The following is a 25,274-nucleotide window of genomic DNA, read 5'->3' as shown; positions in this document are numbered from 1 at the left end:
ACCTATGCATCTCTAAATACTCTAGTTTTGCCCACTTTTGAACTTTACATAAATGAAATCATGCAGTATATATTTTGTGTCTTGCTTTTAGGAAAATTTAAGCTATGTTTGTAAGATTTATTCATCTTGGTGCATATGTTTGTAATCTGTTAATTTCCATTCATGTATAAAATACCCTAATTTGTCTATTATTCTGTTGGTGAACTTGTAGATTATTTTCAGTTTTTGAATGTTATAATGTTGCTGTAAACATTCTTACCCTGCAGAATTAAAAATCATTAAGACTAAGTGGAATATATCCCGGGAATGCAAAGATGATTCAATATTAGGAAATATATAGATATAATTTATCACTTTAATGGGTCAAAAAAGAAAATAATGTGATAATCTCCATAGATACAGAAAAATATTTGAAAAAACTAAATCCATTCTTGGATAAAACAGTGATCATGGGTTAGTTGCTTAACATCAGATAATGTATTTACCTCTATCGCAAAGTGTCATTCTTAGTAGAGAAACACTAGAAGTATCCTCACAAGCAAAGGATACCAAGTATTTACATTATTATTTAACCATGTACCAGACTTAAAATCTTATAAAATTATGATGAGAAATAATGAGAGGTATAAAACTTGGAAAGGAGGAGGAATGATAAGATTTTATATCTAAAACCCAATACTACCAATAAAGAAATGCAGTAATGTATCAGCTTATGAAACTAACAAACAGAAATCAGTAGCCTTCATACAAGACTCCATTTGCAACAGCAACAAAAATAATAAAATACTTCTGAATAAATTTACCAAGAATATATCCAGGATTCTATTAGGGGGAAAAAATCCTCTAAAAAAAGGCATAAAGAATATAACAGAAGATGTCAACAAATGAAAAGAGACACTACATGTTGTGATAGGAAGATTCAAAATCATAAAGATGTCAACCTTCCCTAATTTACATTTTAACTTCAGATCCAGTAAAAATACCATGTTTTTTTCCTGTAACCAGATAAGCTGATTTTCAATTTTATAAACCAGAATCATCAAGAAAACAAGAGGGGGGAGAAGAACTAGCTTTTTCAGAAATTAAAATATTCTGTAGAGCTTCAGTAATTAAAGCAGTCTGTTTCTGGTGTGTAATAAGGCAAATGAATCAATCCAATCAGCACATAAAGCACTAGAGAAAATTACCAGACAATCTCACTCATGACCATAGTTGTAAAAATCCTGAATTAAACATGAGTAAACTGAATGTAGTAAAACACAGACACACACACACACAGACACACACCATACCCCTCATGATCAAAGGGGCTTTATTTCAGGAATACTAGTTGGATTTAACATTTTAAAGATTATTTAATGTAATTTGCCTTATTTTTAGTATAAAAAAGAAAAATTGTTGATATTATCATCTCAGTAGCTCAACACTCAGCCATGCCAAAAACATTTAACTAATTACATATAGGAGAAGACTTCTTTAGTCTGATAAATGCTATTTACAAAAAAAAAAAAAGAAAGACATTTTTTAACAAACCTTGTACCTATTAATGACTTACTGAAACTTTCCTGAAATTGAGAATGAGACAAGAATGGTCGCTATTACTGTTTTAATTCAACATTGTACTGGAAGTCCTAAACAGTGCTATAAAGAACAAGAAATAAAAGTAGTTTGGGAAGGAAACAAAATTTTACTTATTTATAAATGATGTGATTGTTTACACAGCAAATCCAAAAGAATTCAGAGATGAATTATTAGAATGAAAATGAATAAACTCCAGCTATATGCAACATATGATTCTCAAAGATAGTGTTGAGTGAAAGTCATACTCAAAGGAATACTTACTGTATTATTCCATTTACATATTGTTCAAGAAAGTGACAAAACTAAATTATATAATTTAGTGACATATACACAGGTGATCAAATTATGGAGAAAAGGAAGGAAGCAATTATTACAAAAGTCAGAAAAAGCTACTTCTGAGGGGGTATTTCTGGGTCCACAGGAGGGAAAGCAGTGTGATATGAGGTTAGAGAAAGGCCATTAAGAATTCTGGGTCTTAGCCTAAGGTTAATGGGTTTGTTGAACAGTTTTGAGCCAGAAAATACTACTTATCTGGTATTTTTCAAGAGGACAACTCTGAATAATTGTGGGTTGTAGAAGGACAGAATCGGAAGTAGGGAAACCAGTTAGGAAGAGACTGCAGTAGCTCAGCTGAGTGACGTTGGTGGCTTGGATTAGGGGATTGTATTAGTTTTCTGTCACTGTTGTAACAAATTAACACAAACATAAGAGCTTAAGACAACATCATTTATTATTTTCCATTCTGTCAGACAGAGCCCCATGCATGTCTCACTGGGCTAAAATTGAATTGTCGGCAGAGATATGGTCCCTCGTGGATGCTCTAAAAAGAATCCATTCCCTTGCCTTTTTCAGCTTCTAGAGACTACATGCATTCCTTGGCTCAAATCCCCCACCGTCCATTTTCAAAAATAGCAGCGTTGCATCTCTCACTTTTCTTCTGTAGTCACATCTCCCTTTGACTCTGACTTCAGCTAGGGAAGGTTCTCCCCTTTTAAGGACTCGTATGATTAGGTTGGGTTCACCTGGCTAACATGGGATAATCTCCCCGTCTCAAGGTCCCTAATCTTAATCACACCTGCAAAATCCCTTTAGGTATGGTAAGGCAAGGAATTGTAGGTAACTTATTCACAGGTTCTGGGGATCAGGGTATGTATTAAAACCAATTAGGACATCTTTTTCCTATTTAGGGCATCGTTGTGGGCTTTTATTCTGCCTGTCACAGCGGTAGACATGCAAATGGACATAGTGTGAGTAAGGACATACTCAGGTTTTCACCTGAGTTTGAGAAGCAGTCTGGCTGCCTCTGGTAGCGTCTGCCTACCTTCTGAATTAGCTCCACCACCCACTCTCTATATGATGATCACCTAAACCTATAATCATCCTATAATTAAGACACCTCACTCTTCAATTCAGGCCTGTCCTGAATTCGTTCCTTAGTCCCCATCTTTCTCAGTCCTACTGATTATCTTTTCTCAAGGCCAAAGACATTCAGACCAACTCAAGGCTCTGGTTATGCACAATTGCATGGTGGTTTTGTAGGCAGAACTGTGTCTGCTCTAATAGGAATGGTCATAAATGCACAGCAATCTGATTATCCAGAGCACTCTCTCTGTAATTTTAGCATATTATCAATAAAGCATTGGCTGGTCGTATTAAATCTGATGTGTTTTCTAACTGGAAAAAAAATGTATGGCTCTTTGAACTGTTAGCCACATTTTTAATGTTGTAAGTAATTAGACAGGCTCTAGGTAGTGGGCAATATCTTTCTACTATCATAGTCCTGCCTACTCCCTCCCTCTGTCTGTTCCAGTTATCCTAACAATTCCCTTCTTTATTCTCACCAGGTCTTCCACAAATGTCCCAACAACCCTATGCACAAATTTCCACAAGATGTGAGAGATATACTTCAAGAACTATGCTTGGAGAAGTCAATTCCATTTCCATATCGGTATGAAGTCTAACATAAACAACTCTAAAACAATGTCAGTGTTCAGCTATTCCCTTCAAAGCCCTTGGTAAACAGTAAGGAATTAAAAATCTCCCTTCACTTTTGGAGTCAAAAGAATACACTAATGAGTGGAAAACAACAGCCATATTTCTGTTTCTCTCAGACTATGAAAAAAAGAGGGTGATTAAAAGTTCAGTATTTTGGTTTAAAAGATCAAATTAACACCATCTTTTTGTTACACTATTTTTTATACTTTTCTTAAAATACACATGTATGTGTGTGCATGCATGAGAGAGGAATCACTCACAGATTCAATAATGCTTTATCCTCAGATATAATTTCAGTACTCTACCCTATGCCTTTAGATCCTTTAGTTGTTATTGATGATGAAAATACTTCATAAATTTGCTTTGAATTTTCCAGACCTCCACTCTAGGATCTGCATTGTATAAACATCTCTTTGTTAAAATGAAAGCAGGTGACATTATCACATACTACAATTGTGCTTTGGATCTATAATTACATCTCCTCCAAGTCCTCTTGACTTTCCACTGTATGTCTCTAAACTTTCTGTGAGCTGCTTGACATTTGATCTGGGATCATTCAGGCTGCCCTTCCCAGGCTCTTCTCTTCACTGTGTCTTTAAACTCCTTGCGGCAGTGATGTGACTAGAAATGAACACTGCTTCCAGACACAGCCAGCAAGTAGCTCTGAATTTTTTAGCATGTTTTCTTCAACCTTCCTCCTCAACTTTCCCTCTTAGTTATTCCATCTGTCTCTCAGGCTATGTGTGTGTTCAGTTGTTTCAGCATTCTTCCCTGAGATTACCAAATAATGATGGCTTTTATAATCAGCTAACTGTCTATCTGACTAAACAATTGTTCAGTATTTGTTTCATTTGGACAGTTAGCCCTCACCAGTTGTTTTACATTAATCAATTCATTCATGCAGCCAACAAAAAATTTATTCAGCTATTCCTATGGACCACTCTTTGTTCTACCTATATGGGATTCAATGGTTGACAAAAACAAACTCTGTTCCTACATTCATGAAGGTGATAGTCTGGGGGAAGAGAACACTGTTATGGAAATGACCCTGCAAAAAAAGTAAAATTACAACTTCAAGAAATACCCCAGGAGTACCAGTTTCTATGAGAATGTGTGACAGGGACATTCAAAGAAGAATTCTCTGAAGAACTGGTGTTTGACCTGAGCTCTGGCAGATATACAAGTATCGACTAAGGAAAGGGATAGGATGGGTACATTCCAGGGAGTAGGAACAGCCAGGGAGGGGGAGCAGCATATGCAAACATCCTCTGGTGGCAAGGAGCATGGAATGTTTGAGAACCTGAACTGAGGCCAGTACGGTTGGTGCATGGGGAGCGAGGGAGTTGGGGTGGCAGATGCTGGCAGAGAGACAGGCAGAGGCCAGACAACAGAGGAGCTCACAAGCCCTATAAAAAATTAGGTCCTAACACATGAAAGGATGCTCAACATCTCTAATCATTAGAGAACTGCAAATCAAAACAACAATGAGGTATCATCTCAGGCCATTCAGAATGGCCATCATCAAAAAATCTACAAATAATAAATGCTGGAGAGGGTGTGGAGAACAGGGAACCCTCCTACACTGTTGGTGGGAATGTAAATTGATACAACCACTATGGAGAACAGTATGGAGGTTCCTTAAAAAACTAAAAATAGAATTACCATATGACCCAGCAATCCCACTACTGGGCATATACCCTGAGAAAACCATAATTCAAAAAGAGTCATGTACCACAATGTTTATTGCAGCACTATTTACAATAGCCAGGACGTGGAAGCAGCCTAAGTGTCCATCGACAGATGAATGGATAAAGAAGATGTGGCACATATATACAATGGGAGTATTTCTCAGCCATAAAAAGAAACGAAACTGAGTTATTTGTAGCGAGGTGGATGGACCTAGAGTCTGTCATACAGAGTGAAGTAAGTTAGAAAGAGAAAAACAAATACCATATGCTAACACATATATATGGAATCTAAAAAATAAAAATAAAAAAGGTTCTGAAGAACCTAGGGGCAGGACAGGAATAAAGACGCAGACGTAGAGAATGGACTTGAGTACACAGGGAGGGGGAAGGATAAGCTGGAACAAAGTGAGAGAGTGACATGGACATATATACACTACCAAACGTAAAATAGATAGGTAGTGGGAAGCAGCTGCATAGCACAGGGAGATCAGCTCAGTGCTTTGTGACCACCTAGAGGGGTGGGATAGGGAGGGTGGGAGGGAGACACAGGAGGGAGGAGATATGGGGATATATGTATACGTATAGTTGATTCACTTGGTTTTAAAGCAGAAACTAACACAACAATGTAAAGCAATTATACTCCAATAAAGATGTTAAAAATAAATTTGTTCCTTACCCCAGGACAAGGAAAACCACTGAAGGGCTTGTCCAAGGGAGGGTGACATCATTCAATTTTCATGTCTCCCTGCCTTATTTATTTATTTACATCCCAGGGACGTGTTGTGCCATGAATAATAACTGTAAACAGAATAACTCACAGAAGTTCAAATAACATCAGACCTTTTGAATGTGCAATACAGGGATTCTTAATTGAATTCATAATCTAGTCCCTCCAAAAGGGCTTTACTGGCAATGCCCAGGCACCAACTTGGGTGGCTATTTTGGGGCATACCCATATAATATATTTTTTATTTTATTTTATTATTATTTTTTTTTTGTGGTACGCGGGCCTCTCACTGTTGTGGTCTCTCCCGTTGCGGCGCACAGGCTCCGGACACGCAGGCTCAGCGGCCATGGCTCCGGGCCCAGCCGCTCCGCTGCATGTGGGATCTTCCCGGACCGGGGCACGAACCCGTGTCCCCTGCATCGGGAGGCGGACTCTCAACCACTGCTCCACCAGGGAAGCCCTAATATATATTTTAACGGGGGGTACTAATGATCTTGTTTTATTTTTTCACCACTTCTTGAGCAAAATGAAGAGGGCTTAACATGTTAGAGTCAGCCTAGAGAAGCTGCAGAGCACACAAATGCTCCTAGTCTCATTTCTGCTCAGGTGCCTTTGTTTTCCTCATCAGTCTCCAAAGAAAACTGCTTTTGAGGTAACACCTCTTGAGGTTTCAAGATAGAGGCTTTCAAAGGTGATGGAATAGTCCCTGAGAACCTACTTTGAGCAGGACCCCTGCAGGGAGCCCTGGGAGAGAAGGAGGTAGGAGTTGCTCATGAGAAGTTAAAATCATCATGAAGAATTTGGGACATAAACAAGTGTCTAACAACGTGACATCGCATAAAGCTGTTCTGAGGAATCTGGTGAGCAGCCGGCTTTGAAGGACAGTTGGTCCTCAAAAAACTCAGCAGAAATGAAAGCCTCAAGTGCCAAGAGGCTGCCACTCAACCTCTGTAAGAATTTACAATCAAGCCCTACCCCACCCTTGTCCATTTTGTGCTTCAAAAAGCAACCACCACATTTGGACAAGGCCCTAGTTTACCCTTCATCTCTCTAAGCATCTGTCCATTTCTAACCAAACTAGGCCACGACTCCTTAGGTTCTACTGTGCCTACAGGCCAGAACAGAAGGTCTAGATAAGCAAGCCAAAAGCAAGCAGAACTTCAGAAGAATTCAAGGGTTAATTAAAGCTAAAAAGCAAATCACACACACAAAAAGAGAAATACATAGATATAAATAGATATAATTATGCTACCACTGTAGCTTTAAAATAAGCAAAATATATCATTGTATTTACATTAAAATACCAAGAAAGTAAGAATAAATACATGTAGACTTTGAGTTTCTATACATTAACTAAATATGGATCTCTCTACATGTGTCCTCCAGAACCTACAGAGATCAATAAGGAGAGCAAATAAAACCACACATAACCCCTGCCCACTGCATAACTAGAAGACAGAGGATGCTACAAATCCCAGTTTACACACAGCTAGGAAAAGAAGAATCTGGAACCTGCAGAGCCAGCACTGAAGACTTGCTGGAGCTGAGAACTGTCTGGAGAATGCTTGGGAAAAAGGAGAAGGCAGCAGGCCTGGCAGTGGCAGAGCACAGATAAAATCATCCTTAGCAGGAAAATGCCACACTCTGAAAAGATAAACACTGACAAAAGTCTATAACCTGTTGGATCAGGACACCATTACTGGGCGCACAAATGGAGGGAGCTGCCCAGAGGTGGCAATCTTGGGAAGGCACATTTCTGGGGAGATGAGAGGGGTCCTTAAAGCCCAGGTGATGAAGCAGAAGGAGGAAGCAAGATGAGGGGTCCATCAGAAAAGAACGAGAAGGCATTGCCCTCCACCGATAAAAGGTGCCATTTAGTTTTTTGTTGTTTTTTTTTTTGCGGTACGCGGGCCTCTCACTGTTGTGGCCTCTCCCGTTGTGGAGCACAGGCTCCGGACGCGCAGGCTCAGCGGCCATGGCTCACGGGCCCAGCCACTCCGCGGCATGTGGGATCTTACCGGACCGGGTCACGAACCCGCCTTCCCTGCATCAGCAGGCGTAGGCTTAACCACTGCGCCACCAGGGAAGCCCAACGCCATCTAGTTTTGAAAAGCGCTCTTAAGTGTATCAACAGAAGACAGTGCTCTTGAACTAAGAAATTAAGTGATCCTTCCCCAAATCTTACCACTGTCTGCACAGAATCACCTGTTGTTTCTGATTCAGGAAAATGCAAGACTCTTCAAAGGTAAAATAGCAGATATCATCCCCGCAGAGTCACTGTAAGACCATGGAAATGGAAAACCAAAATATTTCAGCAGGTGAAAATTCTTCCCCCCCAAAATGACATAGTAGAAGAAAACTGTAACACAAACCCCAACTGAATTAAATGTCCATAAAAAAGCACTTTGTATATTAAAAAAAAAACCTCTAGTCAGAAATACAAAAGCTCAGAACAGAAATGGGCAAATTTTCAAAAGACAATATGAAACAGGAATTGGTTGAATGGGGAATCGTGGGCACCCCATCACAAGGGGGAGAGCTGGCTCTCAGCACGTCAGCCAAGAGATTGTATTTAGCATCACTAATAATGAAGCAAATGGACATTCTGAGCCTCCTGGTGTGATGCATTAGGGGGACACAATACGGTATCATCTGTGTAGTATTCTTTCCAAAAATATTTAACCTGAATCTAATCATCAAGAAATAATCAGACCAATCTAGAATATGAGATATTCTCAAAAATAACTGGCATGGACTCTTCAAAAATGTCAGTGACATGAGAAAAAAGGGGGAGGGCACTCATCTAGTAAAAGGAGACTATAAAGAGACATAATAAATAAATGCAGTGTCTGATCCTTTATTCGATCCTGATTTGGAAAAACCCATCAGCTAGAAAGAATATTTTTGGAATAAACGAGAAACTTTAAATATGATCTGTATCTCATATAAATCATGGTATCAAATGTTAAATTTATTATGTGGTGGTAATTATATTGTGATTATGTAGAACGATTTGCTTTTCTTAGCTGAAGATATCAGTTGAAGTATTTAGGGTTGTGGTACCATGTCTAGTACTAGCTTTCAAGTGGATCAGCAAAATCTGTGTGTGGATAGATGCATGTGTGCACACATGGATGGATGGAGTTAAAGATAAAACAAAGGTGTCAAAATGTTAATAATTAATAAATGTAGGTGTGCTGGGTTAAACAGTCCCCCCAAAATGCACATTTACCCAGAAGCTCAGAATGTGACCTTGTTTAACAATAGAGTCTTTGCAGAGTAATTAATTAAATTAAATGAGGTCATATGGGATAAAGGTGGGCCCTAAACCTAATATGGTTCTTAGAAGAAGAGGAGACATAGAGACACACAGGGGAGAAGGCCGTGGTGACCGAGGCAGAGATTTGAGGCATACAAGCCAAGGAATGTCCAGGGCTGCCAGCAATCACCAGATGCCAGGAAGAGGCACAGAATTCTTCCCCGGAGCCTTCAGAGGGAGCAGGGCCTACAGACACCGTGATTTTAGACGCTTAGTCTCCAGAACTGTGAGAGAATAAGTGTCTGTTGTATGAGTTACCCAATTTGTGGTGATTTGTTCTGGAAGTCCTGGGAAACTAATACGGTAGGTACTGGTTAAAAGTGTCCAGTGAAAATACTTTGGGTTTTTCCCATGAGTATGAAATATTTCAAAATCACAAGTTGGGAAAAAATAAAAATAAATAAAAAATTTTAAACTTATGCATAGGAAAAAATCAAGGACATACACCAAATAACCAAATTTATCTCCCCATAGTTGTAAAGAGTCCCTGCCCCTCAGTGACCTCAGAAATCTTCCTGCCCTCCATGTTAAAAAGTGAACTTAATCATCTCCCTCCCTCCTTCCCAAATTTATGCTTGGTATCTTATGAGACTTTGGTTATTGGGTAGAACCGCCAGATGTGGAGATGGTTGGGAATAATACTGCTGAGTCATGGAAATGCAGTTGGCTTTCAATAGAAGTGAGTGGAGAGAAGGTTCTAAAAAGAGGGTAAAGGGACAAAACAGATCCTCTGCTCACAAGAGTGATAGACAGCATCACTTAACAAGTCAAAGTATGAGCAAAGTCAATATTGGACCTGGATTGGGCCAAAGGAACAAAGAAGGTGTTGGCTTCACATAGAAAGGGACGTGCCAGGGGAGGAGGGGGGTCGGACCTGTCACTAAGCTTTCTATCATCTAAGAAGGTTATTTAGTCTGTGGACTTGGAACTGGTCTTCCTGGGTCTGGATTCAGGGTGTCTCTTACTCTGCCTCTGTGAGTTTAGAAAACTGGGGATAATAATCGTACTTTTGCAGGGTTGTTGTAAGAAATGTATCTGCAAAGTACTAAGGAGAGTTCCTGCCACCCAGCATTACGCACGTTTGAGCTGGATATTCTTCTTGAATCTAGGGCTTGGGTTATGTACCTGGCTTCACCCACTAGTCTCAAACCATGGTGGATGCAGAAGGAGTGACTTAGAGTTTAACCCTGAAATTTTGGAATGATCACGCCCAGTATTTCAAGGTACGGGGAAAAGAATTCTGCAAACGGTACAACGACGGATAAAATTTTATTTTCTCCTTTGAAGTGTTTGTAATTTTCCAAATGTTTTACAATAAGGTAGTGCCAATTTGATAGTCAGAAAAAATGAAAGAACTAGCCATGTCCCTTTTACTCCTCATCTTCCCATCGAAAAAATGGAGGTGGTAGAGATAGTGGTGGGGAGGAAAGATTATGCGTTTTGTTTTAAAGAATAAGAACATCAGTTAAGAAGCAGAAGCACTCAGATGTCCCGCAGCCTCTGCCCCAGACCTGCCCAGGCAGATGACACTGGGGCTGGTTGCTCAGTAGGTCAGGGGGGACTCAGCGGAAAACTCGTAAAAATTAAAAAAAAAAGACTCAGGTTGACTTTAGTGAATTATTCTGATGAAAATACACAAGCTCAAAGAGGAAAGCAAAAGGATATCAACAAGTTTGGATGTTTATTTAATGTGGATTTATGGGCTTCATTACAAAAAAAAACATTGATTAACAATAACTTACTTCCAAACAAAACCCGATGTGTATATGGTTGAAAATAAAATTGATAAACACTTCAGCAGTCATTGCACTGTCCCAGGTTTCAGAACTGTAGATCCCTAAGTGCTTTTTCATAATTTAATCCATTTTTAAAAGGGCACAATGACTAGGGAGTATGGTAGAAAAATGTTATTAAAAATATAAATATATGAAGTATCTGACTTAATGACTACCATATTGATTGCTGAATTTATCCATGTCTCTGTGTAAACAAATTTAAAAAATCCCTTCTTGACACACATGATGGTCACAGATTCTTAGACACTTAAGAATCTTAAGAGGGCCCTTAAAGTATATCCAATCCAGCTCTCTTTGCAAAGCAGGCATTATAACGCAATGTAAGTGATGAGTAGTCAGGCCCTTAGATGAAGTCTTCAGAACTCTGTCTGAACCACCCTCATATTACCCAAAGCTGTAATAAATTGAATCATAGCACCTGCTTTTTTTTTTTCCTTTATGCCACTTATTACAATTGTGACACCATTTTTCACTAGTGTGATTTTTGTTCATTGTCTAGCTTTCCACTGGACCGTAAATCTTTGAGGGCAAAAATTGTGATGACTTTGCTTGCTGCTGTATCCCTAATCCCTTCTACATAGCCTGGAACTCATCAAGTATTTGTTAAATTAATGAATACAGCTTTGGATTCTTCTCCCAACTTTAACACTACTGGAAACTAAATTTCATTGAGGTGTTCCTCAAAGCTGATAAATGTCAGTGTCAAGAATCAGACCCAGCTTCATTTGACCACGGAGGCCATGACTGTCCTAGCAAGCTTCTTGGCCACCCAATTAGTTTAAAGGGAACCTATGAATTAAGCAATTTCAAATTAATAGCACAAATTTACATTCAATTCCTGCTCCCTCTCTCCAAAGCCAATAAAATGTGAATTTCAAATCTGAGTTTTAATTTTCTACAAGATGGTACTAATGCCACCTCTGGGCCTTGGTGCTTTTCTAATGCTTTACGTTATACATTTCAATGTTTACACATGCTCACCATCCCTAATCATCTCTATGGCTGTCTTTTTTCCTCTAATCAGAACCTTACAACACAGTTTAAATCAATGGTGTGCTGCAGTCAGCCTGTACTGGCTCCCAGAACCCATGGTTAAATTTTCAGGGAGTTTGTGAGCTGGATGTCAAGCCACAGCCATTATTAAAAATTAAACCTACAAGAAAATAAATTATATGAAAAACAAATGAAATTTCAGTGGAGAAAAATAAGCTTTTAAATAAATGGTGCTGGAACAATTGGACATCCACGGGCAAAAAAGTAACTTTGACTTAAAACCTCATACCATACAAAAATATTAACTCAAAATGGATTGTGGATTTAAATTTAAAATGCAAAATTTTGAAACTTTTATAAGAAAACATAGGAGAAAATCTTTAGGATCTAAACCTACACGAGGAGTCCTGAGGCATTACATTAAAGGCATGATCCATAAAAGAAAGAATTGATAAATTTACCTTCATCAAAATTTAAGATTTTTCGGAGCTTCCCTGGTGGCGCAGTGGTTGAGAGTCCGCCTGCCGATGCAGGGGACCCGGGTTCGTGACCCGGTCTGGGAAGGTCCCTACGTGCCGCAGAGCGGCTGGGCCCATGAGCCGTGGTCGCTGAGCCTGCGCGTCCGGAGCCTGTGCTCCGCAACGGGAGAGGCCGCAACAGTGAGAGGCCCGCATACCGCAAAAAAAAAAAAAAAGTAGTAAAAGTTTATATAATGTATGGTTCTATATTTAAAACATTCTGGATATTTATTGTTATATTCACAATAGACATGGAGAACAGATTAAAGGTTATGAGAGACAAGGATGGAGTGGTGAAAATCTAAAGAGAAAATGCAAGGGAATTCCTTTGTGATGATGGGACATTTATGTATCCTGAATGTCCTGGTGGTTATACAAATCTATACATGGGATAAAACTGCACACATACCACACGTATACACAAACACACACACCCAACAAATGAATCCATATTAAAATGGTGATAGCTGATTAATGTCTTTAGTAGTATTGTATGAGTCTCAATTTCCTGTTTATGGTATTGTATTACGGTCATATAAGATGTCAACACTGGGGGAAGCTGGGTAAGGGGTATGTGGGACCCTGTACTATTTTTGCAAATTTCCGTGTGTCTATAATTACTTCAAAATAAAAAGTAAATGAAACAAATGCAGAAGAAATAAATACTTAAGACATCACTTTCTAATTGCTTTACAACATTTTAGTATTAACTATGCCTTGAAGTTATTCACGTTCACTCTGTGCTGATTATATTAGTCAGCTCAGGCTACCATAACACAACACCAGAGACTGAGTGACTTAAACAACACACATTTCTCAAAGTCCTGGAGGCTGGGGAGTTCACGATCAAGGTGCTGGGCAGATCTGGTTGCTGGTAAGAGCTCTTTTCCTGGCCTGTAGATGACAGTCTTCTAGCTGCGGCTGTGTCCTTACATGGCAGAGAGCAAGCAAGCTGTGGTGTTTTTTCCACTTCTAATAGGGACACTAATCCTATCATGGGAGCCCTACCCTCATGACCTCATCTTAATTTAATTACCTCCCAAAGGCCCCACCTTCAACTACAATCACACTAGGAGTTAGGGCTTCAACATACAAATTTTAGGGGGATACAAACATTCAGTCCATAACAGTGGAAATATCATACAAGTTCTGCTACTATGCCTCTCTTCCCTACTCTGCATTCAATGATATCTCATTGGTAGCTGGAAACCAGCCATATGAGAGTGTTTATATCACAGAAATAAGTACGCACTACAAATCAGAACTTGGTTTATTGTACAGCTGATTGCAAAAAAAGTAATGGAGAAAATGTTAATATTGTAAATTAAGCTTTAAAGTGTGTTATGTCTGTAACCATTACATCATGAATAGCATCAAATTGAAAAAAGTCTTCTATTATTTGAAAACTATTGTTTGATTCTGCAAAGAAGTTATGTTTTGATTCAGGTTTGTCCTGAGCGAGAAAAGTTCCAACATTGGTCTTTTTTGTTTCTCTTCTAATTAAGTAACCAAAAATATCAACCACATTCATGTTGGGACTATACTCATTCATTAATTGCAACCACAGATTGTCTACAGACACAAGAATTTTGAAAAAATCAATGAAAGCATTCTGTGAGGACCAGTTGGCTATATGGAATTTACAACAAAGTGTATTGTATATTAGTATCTTATTAGTAGTAGTATTAGTATTTTATTATTATTTCTAAAGTGTGTACTGCCTTTATAGCAAAAAAATTCATAATAAACTGAAGCATGGACATATGCACATTTTAAAAGAGCGCTAGTATGTAAACATTTACTGGCACAACGCCAGTTTAAGTCCAATCCTCTCTCTGCTTACTTCAGTGGAGACAAATCACCACTCCCCTTTAAAGTGGTGATGTAGGTTACCTGTGCCACATCAGGATTTTACCATTTGCAGATGTTCTGTTTCTGGGAGACTGATTTGACTCCCTGTATGTTCAGATATGTATGTTCAGAATCAACGACCTCCTACAACTGTAAACCCTTTTGACTTTACAGGAAGATGCTCTAGTTTCTCCCATGAAGAGTCTCTCACTGTGGGCTGGGTCAGTTCCACTTTGCTTTTAGGTTAGATGCCAAATTTCCAAGTTTTCTAGTGATTTTTCCATTTTGTTTGGTATAACAATATCTGAAAGCAAGATTTCTTTACAACTGGTGGTTCATGGGATTAGTCACCTTGGGCCTTTACCTACTAAATATTTTACACTCAGTGTCCCTTTGCTGTGGCATATACTGGTCAGAGATCAAACTTCCCAACCAATTTGCTGGTGGTTCCATGTGTAGCTACTTTCGGGCTCTGTGTTCTGTTTATTCTGGAAGGCCTTTCACCCCAATTCCAGTGCCCAGCACCTACCCTTCTGTTGAGGTTCAGTTCAGCTACCTTGCCTTTCCTTTCCTAATCCATTCAGTATGGAAAAAAATCATCTTTTTCTCTGAATTCCTCAATATCGCCAAATCTTTCTTCTGACATCTTCTCCCTTATACTGCTGTCACATATATCTGTGGCTTATGTCAGAGGTTTCTATTACCTCCTTGAGGAAGAGCTCTTCCCTAATTTATTTCTAAATCCCACCATGGTGACTAGTTTAATGCCCGTACGTAGTTAAGACTTTTGAAAAATTGGTTCAGCGGAATGAGTGGGCTATATGTCACCAAATGAACAAGTTGAGTTCATCTCCTTAAGCCTCAGTTTTCTTACCTGTAAGTTAGGAATGATAATCAAGAGATTATATCTTATAGTTATTGTAAAAAACAGAGATAAGATATATAAAATGACTAGCACAGTGCCTGGTTAATGGTGGCTGCTCAATAAATGGGGTGTGTGTGTGTGTGTGTATGTGTGTGTGTGTGTGTGTGTGTAATACATAGGATACACATATAACATAAATATGTGGTATATATAATTACCATTGCTGGCACTATCATTACCATATGACTATTATTGATACCAGGTTCAAGTTTCAGTGAGTGTGTCTATGAATTCTCTAGCACAGTGTTGTGTAAGAGCTTAGGCCTATGAGTCAGGAGTCAGACAGAAGATGCAAGTTTCCATCTCAGTTCTGCCCAATGTTCATGATCTTGGGCTAGTCAACCTCCCTGGGCTTCAGTTCCCTTATCTGCAAAATATGTGTGTGAATGCAAGGAGAAGGCTGAGCCTCTTTGAAGGTCTGTCCCTCCACAATACCACGTGGCAAGTCCCCTTGGGTGAACTGGGCTCCCAGTGACAGGCAGCACACTGCCTTCAATAACTGCCTCTCTCTAAACCCTCAGCAACGGGCTAAGTACCCTTTGGCAAGGCTGTCTCGGTGATGTACGCATGGGTGCAGAGATCCCCAGCCATTCCACTTGTTGACTTTACTGGCTGGAGAAGGATTATTTCCTTCTTCATTCTGTGACTACAGTGAACATTTGGAAGTTGTGGGGGAAAAAATCAATGCCAGAGAGTTCTGGAGGTGACGTATCTAATACTTTTTCTCTTGGCAAGTCACTGCGGGGGGGATGCCTCTCAAGTTGATCACTCTGATGACAGTGCACCAGTGCATCCTCCCTGCAGACCCCATGTGACACAGGGCTGGGGACCTCAATTACAGAGGCAGGAACACAGAAGTCCAGAATAGCAAGGTGTCTCAGCTGGGAGAGGCCTGTCTAGTCTAAGCATTCGATTTTACACATGAGGAAACTGAAGGTCAGAGGGGCCAAAGGACTCCTTCAAGGTCGCAGAGCTAGTTAATGGAAGAGCTGGGTCTCGGAAGCGCACCTCCTGGAGTCCCGGCTCACAGCTTCTGCTCCCACTTCAGTCCCACCTGCTGTGGGCCAGTAACACGGCCGGCCAGGAGCCTCTCTGATGGCAAAAGTGAGTTCCAAACAGGCACCAATGAACATTGTCTTCTCCCCTGCCCCCCAGGTCTCAAATAAAATCTGACTGTTGGAGAGAGTTGAAGTTGGTTTTGGGAAAAACTAATTCCAATCTCTAACTTCCATGAGAACAGTGAAAATTGTTGTCTTTAATGTATATGCCACCTCATCCTGGATGTGATTATTCAGGAGCAGTGAGCAACTGGTGCCTCAGGGGCCCTTTTCCTTTTCTGGCTGGGCACAGACTCAGCGACGCACCTCAGGGCGTGGCTTACAAGAAACAGTAGTTATGTTTCCTGTAATGTATCTGCCCAGACTCAGATGGCAGCTGCTGACCGTGAGCTCCTAGAGAAGAGTATAGCCCAAGCATCAACCTGGCACAAGAGCTGGCACCTGGAAGACATTCAAAATGTTGGTTGGATGAGTCCAGAAAGTGTCACTCATGCTGGTGACCCCAATGTCACAGAATATGTAGAATATGAAAAGGCTCTTTTCATATAATAATAGCTGCCCTTTAACAAATGAAGATGAGGTTGAAAATGAGTCATTTGAGCTTAAGGAAGCTTATGGTTCTTGATATGTTTTGGAGTAAGAAAACCAGACATACACTTTATCAGATTCACTATAGTGGGAGTAGTCACACGGGAGGAAGGGAAGTAGAGTGAGAAGTATTTTCTGTTTATAGTCTTATTTCAATAGTTTTCGTTCTCTCTTTTTTTCACTCATTAATAAAATGATGTGTGGGATGACCTGGAGTCTCTAACATTGGAATATGGTGCTATTCTGGAATTCTGTGCTCTGGGGCTTGGTAGGAGATGTAGTGCTCCCATTTACTCTCTCTCTCTCTTTCTCACTGGCCAGTTCTCTTTCTTTGGGGGGATGTTGGTTCTGAGAAGAGAAATCAGGGAGCTGATCACTTAGGTGGGAGGAGCTTACAGGAGTCAGAAAGTCTTCCGAGGTAGAGACGTCTAAGTCCCACTTCATGTCCCCTTGCTGGCCCAAACTCCCTTAGGTTGGGACAATGTGGCTGAGTTACAATCAATGAAATGTGGAAGAAGTGTCACGAGGGCACTTCCCGGCCCCTACAGACATGTGGGGAAACTTTTAGCCTCCTCTTTTCTTGACACAGCAACCTTGCAGGCCGCAGGATAGGAGAGGGTCACCTGATCCACTCTGGACTTTGAGTGCAGAATAAAATCCTCAGTGTCTTAAACAATTTACTCATTGAGGTTTATTTATTACTGACGCATAGCCTACCTTATCCTGACTTTTCTTCTAATTTATCAAGCCCATTGCATCTGAGGATGACAAGGTGGGGCAGAATGCAGGACAGGAGACTTCTTCAGGATTCAACGTTTTGCATTTTTTTTTTAGAGATCCTTTCCTGTTATCCTGCTTAGAAACATGAATGTGTCAGCACAGGATACAAGGATTTGAGGGGAATTTATACACATGCCCAAATTTTCTCTTCTGGCCCTAGTTTCCCCAAGTGTTCCTTTCTTGTTTTAATATGTACTAAAAAAACCACCCTTATAAGATAAAAGATAAACTTTGAAGGTGAATTAAATACTTTGGTAAACTTTCAATAGTTTTGTAACTTTTTAATAATCATGATCTTTTAACTTTAACAATCCCTCACTTAAAGTTACTAATTTTCCTTAAGAAAACAGGGGATAAGCTTCATGACATTGGTCTTGGCAGTGATTTCATGGACCTTACATCAAAAGCATTGGCAACAAAAGCAAAAACAGACAAGTGGGATTACATCAAACTAAAAAGCTTCTGCACAGCAAAGAAAACAATCCTATCTCCTGTCTCATTTCTTTTTCCTACTCAGCCTTTCATCCCCACTCCTTCCTTCTGAATTACATAGCCTTATGGTTAATCATTTTAATGTGCAGATTAATTCTGGTTGTCATGTCCTGTCCGCAGCTGACAGAAATGAAGGTAATGAAGGAAGAGAAGATTCTGAGTCATTTACCTCTCCTCCCCCAAGAGATTTTTTATTAGCTATCACAAAGCAAAGAAATCAAACCCCTTTGCCATTGATCAAGCCATGTTCAGGCTCTAGATTGCCAACTGGTAGATACTCCTTGATTGCTCCAAATTATAGATTTAAGTCTTTACAAAACAGGGATCTACTTCTGTGGGAAGAAAAACAGTTCTGCGATAAAGTGTTGGTTCAGTTATTAGCAGACCAAGTACTCCCACACTTGACAGACCAACCACACACACCATGTCTGTGTCAACTAAAGTAAGAGACTCCAGTGTCCCTCAGAGGGCAAAGGTTCACAGTACAGATGCCCAGTCACAATCCCCAGCTGTGAAAGCATCAATTCCTGCAACATCAGCAGTTCAGAATGTTCTAATTAATCCATCATTAATTAGGTCCAAAGACATTCTTATTACCACTAACATGGTGTCATCACAAAATACTGCCAGTGAATCATCAAATGCATTGAAAATAAAATGTGAAGATGATGATGACCATGATAATTTGTAATCTAGCCTTGATGCATGTAACATGCATACTCGGCTTTAAATCCATTGTACTGAGGTTAAACATGCATGCTGGCTGTTTCCAAGCTGTGTTTTAGAAAAACAGTATTTAATGAGTAAATATGGTTATCATAATTTTCAATTAAAAAAAAAGAAGATACCAATTGAGTTTCTTACTACAACATCTGAAATAAAAACTAACTTTCCTCTTGAAAAAAAAAATAAAGTTACTAATTTAGTTTAAAGAGCTGTTGAAATAAATGTCTAGGTCCAATATGGAGCTGCTTCTGCCTGGGGGGCCATGTCAGCAAACTGAAACATGTAACTTTCAAGTCCCTATAAATGTTCCACTTGACCAGAAATGCAGTATATACAGTCAACCAATCCCCACGTGCCAAGCCAACTCGGGGCTCTATACATATTCCCTTTTCCTTATTCATTTAAAATTTCCCTTCTCTATTCCTCATTCTTTATCCTATAAAACTTCCTGCCTTCCAGTCCATTTTGAAGTTCTCTGGACCCTTGGGAACGGAGACTGCTTGCTTCATGAAGTGTTTAATAAAGTTTGTATCATGTAAATTGTCTTCTTTAATTACTTTAAGAGAGCTTAATCTCTACTTATTTCCTGTTACATGATAGAGAAAAAATTTCTTTTTTTTAATACATTTATTTGTTTTATTTATTTATTTTTGGCTGCTGTGCGCAGGCTTTCTCTAGTTGTGACAAGTGGGGGCTACTCTTCGTTGCGGTGCACGGGTTTCTCATTGCGATGGATTCTTTTGTTGCAGAGCATGGGCTCTAGGTGCATGGGCTTCAGTAGTTGTGGTTTGCGGGCTCTAGAGTGCAGGCTCAGCAGTTGTCGCCCACGGGCTTAGCTGCTCCGTGGCATGTGGGATCTTCCAGGACCAGGGCTCGAACCCATGTCCCCTGCACTGGCAGGCGGATTCTTAACCACTGCGCCATCAGGGAAGCTCCCAGAAAAAATGTTTTTAAAGCTACAGGATACAGCTTTTAGACCAGGATTATTTATATTATCATCAACCTAGATGTATAAAATATTACTCATCCTAAACTTCAGTTAGTGTCTAATGAAAAAAAAAAAAGCAAATTCAGGAATTCTCGACCTGGTTGCATTTTTATTCTCAAAGTTAGTCTGTTGCTAATAAATAAATTATTGTTATGAATTTGAATTGTTGCCCATGCAGACTGGAATCATGGATAACTGAGTAAATAAAAATGTGTCTGAGTTTGGATCAGTACGTTTTATGAGCCTAGAATTTCACAAGAGGAACTGAACTCAGCTAGTACTTCTGAAACCGGGACCCCTGCTAAAACCGAGTTCCCCTGACAAGTATGATTAACCTCTCTATCTAAAACTTAATTCCCTTTCTTGTCCCACCCCTGTTCCCCTCAGGAGTAAGAAGTATTAAAGAAAAGGGGGGGATTGAAATTGAGCAGGACCCAGTGACGCCCTCCCATGTACAAAAGCGTCTGTGTTCCCCACCCTTTCTTGTCTGTAGAAAAGATTTTAGTCTCCTATGCCTTCCCTGAGCTCCAAAGAGAGACTCAAATGGTTACTAATTAGAGAAGTGATGGAATGCAGAAACAAAGGAAAAGCAATTAAACAAGATAGCTTGAACATCAGTTCAGTGATAAGACAGAGTCCTCCTGAAGGAATATACATAACAATCTGACGTATATCTTTGAGTTGTTATGCAGAAGTTAAGACCCCTGACCAGGTGGAGGATTGTGACAACATGCTGACCCCAGTCTGGCTGGAACCAGAAAGTTGCTTGAGATTCCTGAAATTCCACTTTGTCACCTAACCACCACCCCAGTCAAAAGAAAGTCATGCACCCTGCAACCCTCACCCCAAATGTTACCTTTAAAAACCTTCCCTGAAAACCATAGAGGAATTTGTGTCTTTTGAGCCTGAGCTGCCTACTATCCTTGCTTGGCGCCCTGCAAATAGACTGTACTTTCCTTCACAGCGGTGTATCAGTTGATTGGCTTTGCTGGGCGGTGGGTGGGCGAACCCAAGTTTGGTTCAGTAACACTTCCATATACTAATTCATATCTACTTAATTTTGTAATTTGGTAGGATGCCAACCTATCCATTCAGGGATAGGCACATCTATTTGAAAATAGTTAAGTTACATGTACAAAAAAATGTATGTCTGCTTATCCTTATGTACATAGAATGCACCATTAAATTTAGACGCAAAAACATGAATCCCAAATCACTTAAATTCCTAGGTCAAGTCATCTAAAGTATCAAAACTAAACAACTTAAACTTTTTTTATCATCCACAAACCATTCTGGCCCACTCTTGCAAAAAAAGCTCACAAGGCAATTTGGGTTGGAGGCATTTTTCTTCTTTAACTCTTCCAAATGCAGCTTTGTATTAGCATGCTCAGTAAAGCAAGTAACACTTCCACTTGATTACTTGAGACCATTCTTGACCCTCATTTCATTCTAGTTGGAGGTAATTACTTGCTGCTAATGCAAAGTGCTAAAGACAGCCTTCAATTCTGTTGAATTATTATGTAGATTGGGAGTCAGACCTCCCAATTTTTCTCTTAAGACAGCACCATAACTCTAATCTCTACTTTGTCAAATTCAAAAGTCTACCTATTTTTGAGTGAAAACTTCTTACTTAAAATAAGATATTGGTCCTGGACCTGGTGGAGGAAATGGGTGAGTTTCTTTGGGAATGAGGTCAGGAAAGAATAAGTCAGCAATAAGGGAGGTGAAGTAGATACTTTCAGGATCTAATATACCTCAGAATTGTGGAATGTAGCTCTTACTCTCTTTTTTTCATACCTGGTGTACTGAAAATATAATACAAGATTGTTTAGGCAATCTAAATAGCAACTCTAAATTCAACCACAGTCATTGGATAAGTTTTTGTTTTATCTGAGTCTAGATGAAAACTCTGAATATCAACTCATTTAAATTCAAACCAGTCATATCTGTATACTAAGAAGTCATCTCTGGATTAATAGTATTTACAGTAAAATGGAACAGAATTTCTCTTAGCCTTATTCCGGGAATGAATAAAAAACAACAGTAAAAGGCTATTTTTTCTGTGAATACCTAAATGACTTCACAGCCATTACTCCACTCAGAGGAAAAATGATTCTCATAGCACAGCGAGGGGGAGAGAATGCTTGGTTTCTGTTAAGAGTAATGGAGGTTGGGATGCAAAGTTCAGTTGTCAGGAAAGAAATAGTTGCCACAGGCCTGGAGAACAGGAGGAAAATTTACTAATTCGTTCTTCCTAAACCAAGAAGCTTATTGTTTAACTCTCCCTCCTTCACGAGAAAGTAAAGCACGGGATCATATATATTCCTGAAAAGGGTAAATGAAATATCTTCCAAAAATTAAAAAAAGACGGCAAATGCAATAATAGAAGCTTAAATATATGGGGTTGTACATTCATTCTTTTTTCACAATGTAGAAAATTTAAGTCTACAAAATGTAGAACTATTTGACACCTGAAAAATTGGAAATAGCGAGGGATGATTTATCAGCCCCGTTCCTCCCGGGAGGGCAGGGCCAAGCACATTTTCTACTGCATGCCTACTACTTTCCATTTTCTAAAATTATGCTTCTGGTCTTATCAAAACACTATTTTGACACAGCCTTTTTAATCTTCCTTTTTTTCTCCCGCAAAATCACCTCAGGCATCACAAACCCATTTTATTGGAAACTGCAATCTTGTACTTAAAGAACAACTCAGCGTTAACCCCGGGCCCTCTGGACACACTTTATCAGGTTTAGGTGAGTCCTGGAATCTTAGAACTCCTGACGGGGCTCGGGACAGTAAGGAGGGTTTTACAGACCCTCGCCGTGTAGGGCCCACGCCACAGCTGCTTCACCCTGTGACTGGCGTGGCACTGGGACTTCTACTGAGTCAATCCCAGTTTCCCAGGAGAACCACTCTGAGTCCCCTAAGGCAGCAGTGCCACGGTCTGTCGTGAGCTTCCTGGCCTCTTTTTTTACCAAAGATGGTCAGATGTTCGCCTAAGTTGGTTTTCCTCAATTTGCTAAGATCCAAATGTAAGGAAAAGGCAGTTTCTCCTCAGGTGAATTCTGGGGAGAAAAAGCTATAACTACAGATCCAAAAAAAATGCTGGGGAAGGCAAACTGGGAGAGAGAAGCAGAGAGCGGTTTCCAGGGGAAATTGGTGTCATTAGGCTGATGCTAAAATCTCCTGTGAACCTAAAACTTGTCCTTATTCAAGGAAGCTGCTTTACAGGCAATGTGCTAGCTTATTTCCAAAAATGAATTCTTTTGGAAGGATAGTTTGTCAGATTATAATTCACTCATTCATTCATTTGCTTGCCAGTGAGTATATACTCAATAACTGCATATGCCTGACTCTGTGTAAAGCCCTGAGGATACACAGTGAGCAAATGGACAAACATCCCTACCTCCATGTGGCTCACATTCTCAGGGGTGGGTAGGGGTGCAGAATAAATAATTAGGTGGATAAGAAAGGAAGATAGAGAGGGGGCAATCTAACTTATTCTCGGTACCTTAAATACTTTTTATACTCAGCCTCCTTGGGCCTATGATTAAACAAAAATTCTTTGCTAAACAAAGCTTTCCCTTTTTCATAATGACTATCACATTTCTTAGCTCCGGATCATACTGACCTATAAACTGTTAGCTGTGGAAGTGACCCAATAGCCATCTATTTCTCTCTTTTAAAAAGTGAAAGCAATTCCACAGGAATTGTTGCCAGCATTCTCAGACAGAACCAGGACACGTTTACTACTAGATTTCTGGCACTGTATTATCAGGGGAAGCACTTCTACATCCTACCAGGATGAAAGCTATCACCTTGGGCAGCCTTAGGGTAAGAGAAGCAGCAGTGGGGACACACAGGCCTCCTCTCTTTTGATGGGTCTACACTCAAACCCTTGTACTCCTCAGCACACGACGACTAAATAAATTATCTGCTGGGCAGCCACAACCTTCCTACTGCACCCTACGTGTGCAAACTCACACCCTACTTTCGCTAAAGAACACAATATGTATTGTTGTACTCCAGAGAAATCCCATACCATTTGAAATGTGTACAACCCGAACCTTGGCCGCTAACATGTCTTCATATTTTAGAACTGGTCTCCGTGAACTAGATGTACTGTCTTGTCACAATACTGAATTAAAAGCATCAATTACATACTGAGACATCGGGGGGGGGGGGGGCGGGGGGAAACTTCTGGTTAAGCTCTCATGTTACTTGTATCTGATTGTTCATGGATGGAATTCGATAGCCTTCTCCCCAGCCTGCTAGAAAGAGCTGTGGTGTTGGGGGCACCTGGATTTAGAAGTACTTCAGGACTGCCTGCTGTGGCCCTGTCATTATGTTGATGGTAATGTGAACTCTTCAGCATGAGAAATTATATGCCACAAAGATAAACTCAGGTCTATTTTAGAAGGAGCTGCCAACCAACTTTTCTGAATGCTGCCTGTTATATGTTCAGTGCAAACCACTGAGCACAACACTGTATGTTTAAGAAGGAACAGAGGTAGTTCCTAAGAGGCTTGTGTGATACAAGAAATTACCCAATGTCTGACTCATCACCCAAGCTTACCGAGTTGACAATCCTGACATTTGGTCACTGTAGCCACAGCTTCTATATCTTGCCTCCAACTGCTACTTAACTAAAGCTGTGCCCAGTAATGACAATTTTTAGTTAATACTCACAATAAAAATGCTAATTTTTTGAGGCTCCAAATAAAAGTTTTCAGTGAATCTCTACAAGCATAACTAAGCCATCCAGTGAAACCAGCTACGATTGTCAGGCTTACGATTTTTTTTTTTTTTTTTTTTTGCGGTTCGCAGGCCTCTCACCGTTGTGGCCTCTCCCGTTGCGGAGCACAGGCTCCGGACGCGCAGGCTCAGCGGCCATGGCTCACGGGCCCAGCCGCTCCCTGCTAAATGTGGGATCTTCCCGGACTGGGGCACGAACCCGTGTCCCCTGCATCGGCAGGCGGACTCTCAACCACTGCGCCACCAGGGAAGCCCAGGTTTACGATTTTTGTGTTTGGATTTTATTTTTATTATGAACCCAAAAAGGCAGGTGGCAGAAAAGTGAGGAGCCAGCGAAGACAAAATAGGTGCACTCCAAAGCTTGTAACTAAGCTTGGCATGAAAGGGAAAGGTGTTTGCAGCGGCCATGTGGTGTGGACCTAACTTATCATCATTTTCATCAAATGGGAGGTGAGGTATTTCGAAGAGAGGCAGTGTAGGTACAGCAGAC

The 25,274-nt window shown here is 40.1% G+C and overlaps 1 protein-coding gene and 1 pseudogene across 3 annotated transcripts in view; one reads left to right on the top strand and one right to left on the bottom strand.

Annotated features, from left to right (window-relative positions):
* Positions 1-25,274, bottom strand: part of ST6GALNAC5 (ST6 N-acetylgalactosaminide alpha-2,6-sialyltransferase 5) — a gene marked incomplete at both ends in the record, with an annotated part of 172,982 nt that overhangs the window by 71,511 nt on the left and 76,197 nt on the right. The window lies entirely within an intron of this gene.
* On the top strand, positions 18,377-19,002 carry LOC307193633 (transcription initiation factor TFIID subunit 9-like; annotated as a pseudogene). Its single transcript has one exon. The product of its transcript is annotated as a transcription initiation factor TFIID subunit 9-like (transcript).

The sequence above is a fragment of the Stenella coeruleoalba genome (assembly GCF_951394435.1).
Source record: "Stenella coeruleoalba genome assembly, chromosome: 1".
Taxonomy (NCBI): domain Eukaryota; kingdom Metazoa; phylum Chordata; class Mammalia; order Artiodactyla; family Delphinidae; genus Stenella; species Stenella coeruleoalba.
Note: the sequence above shows the minus strand (reverse complement) of the source record. Positions and strands in the feature narration are given on the sequence as shown.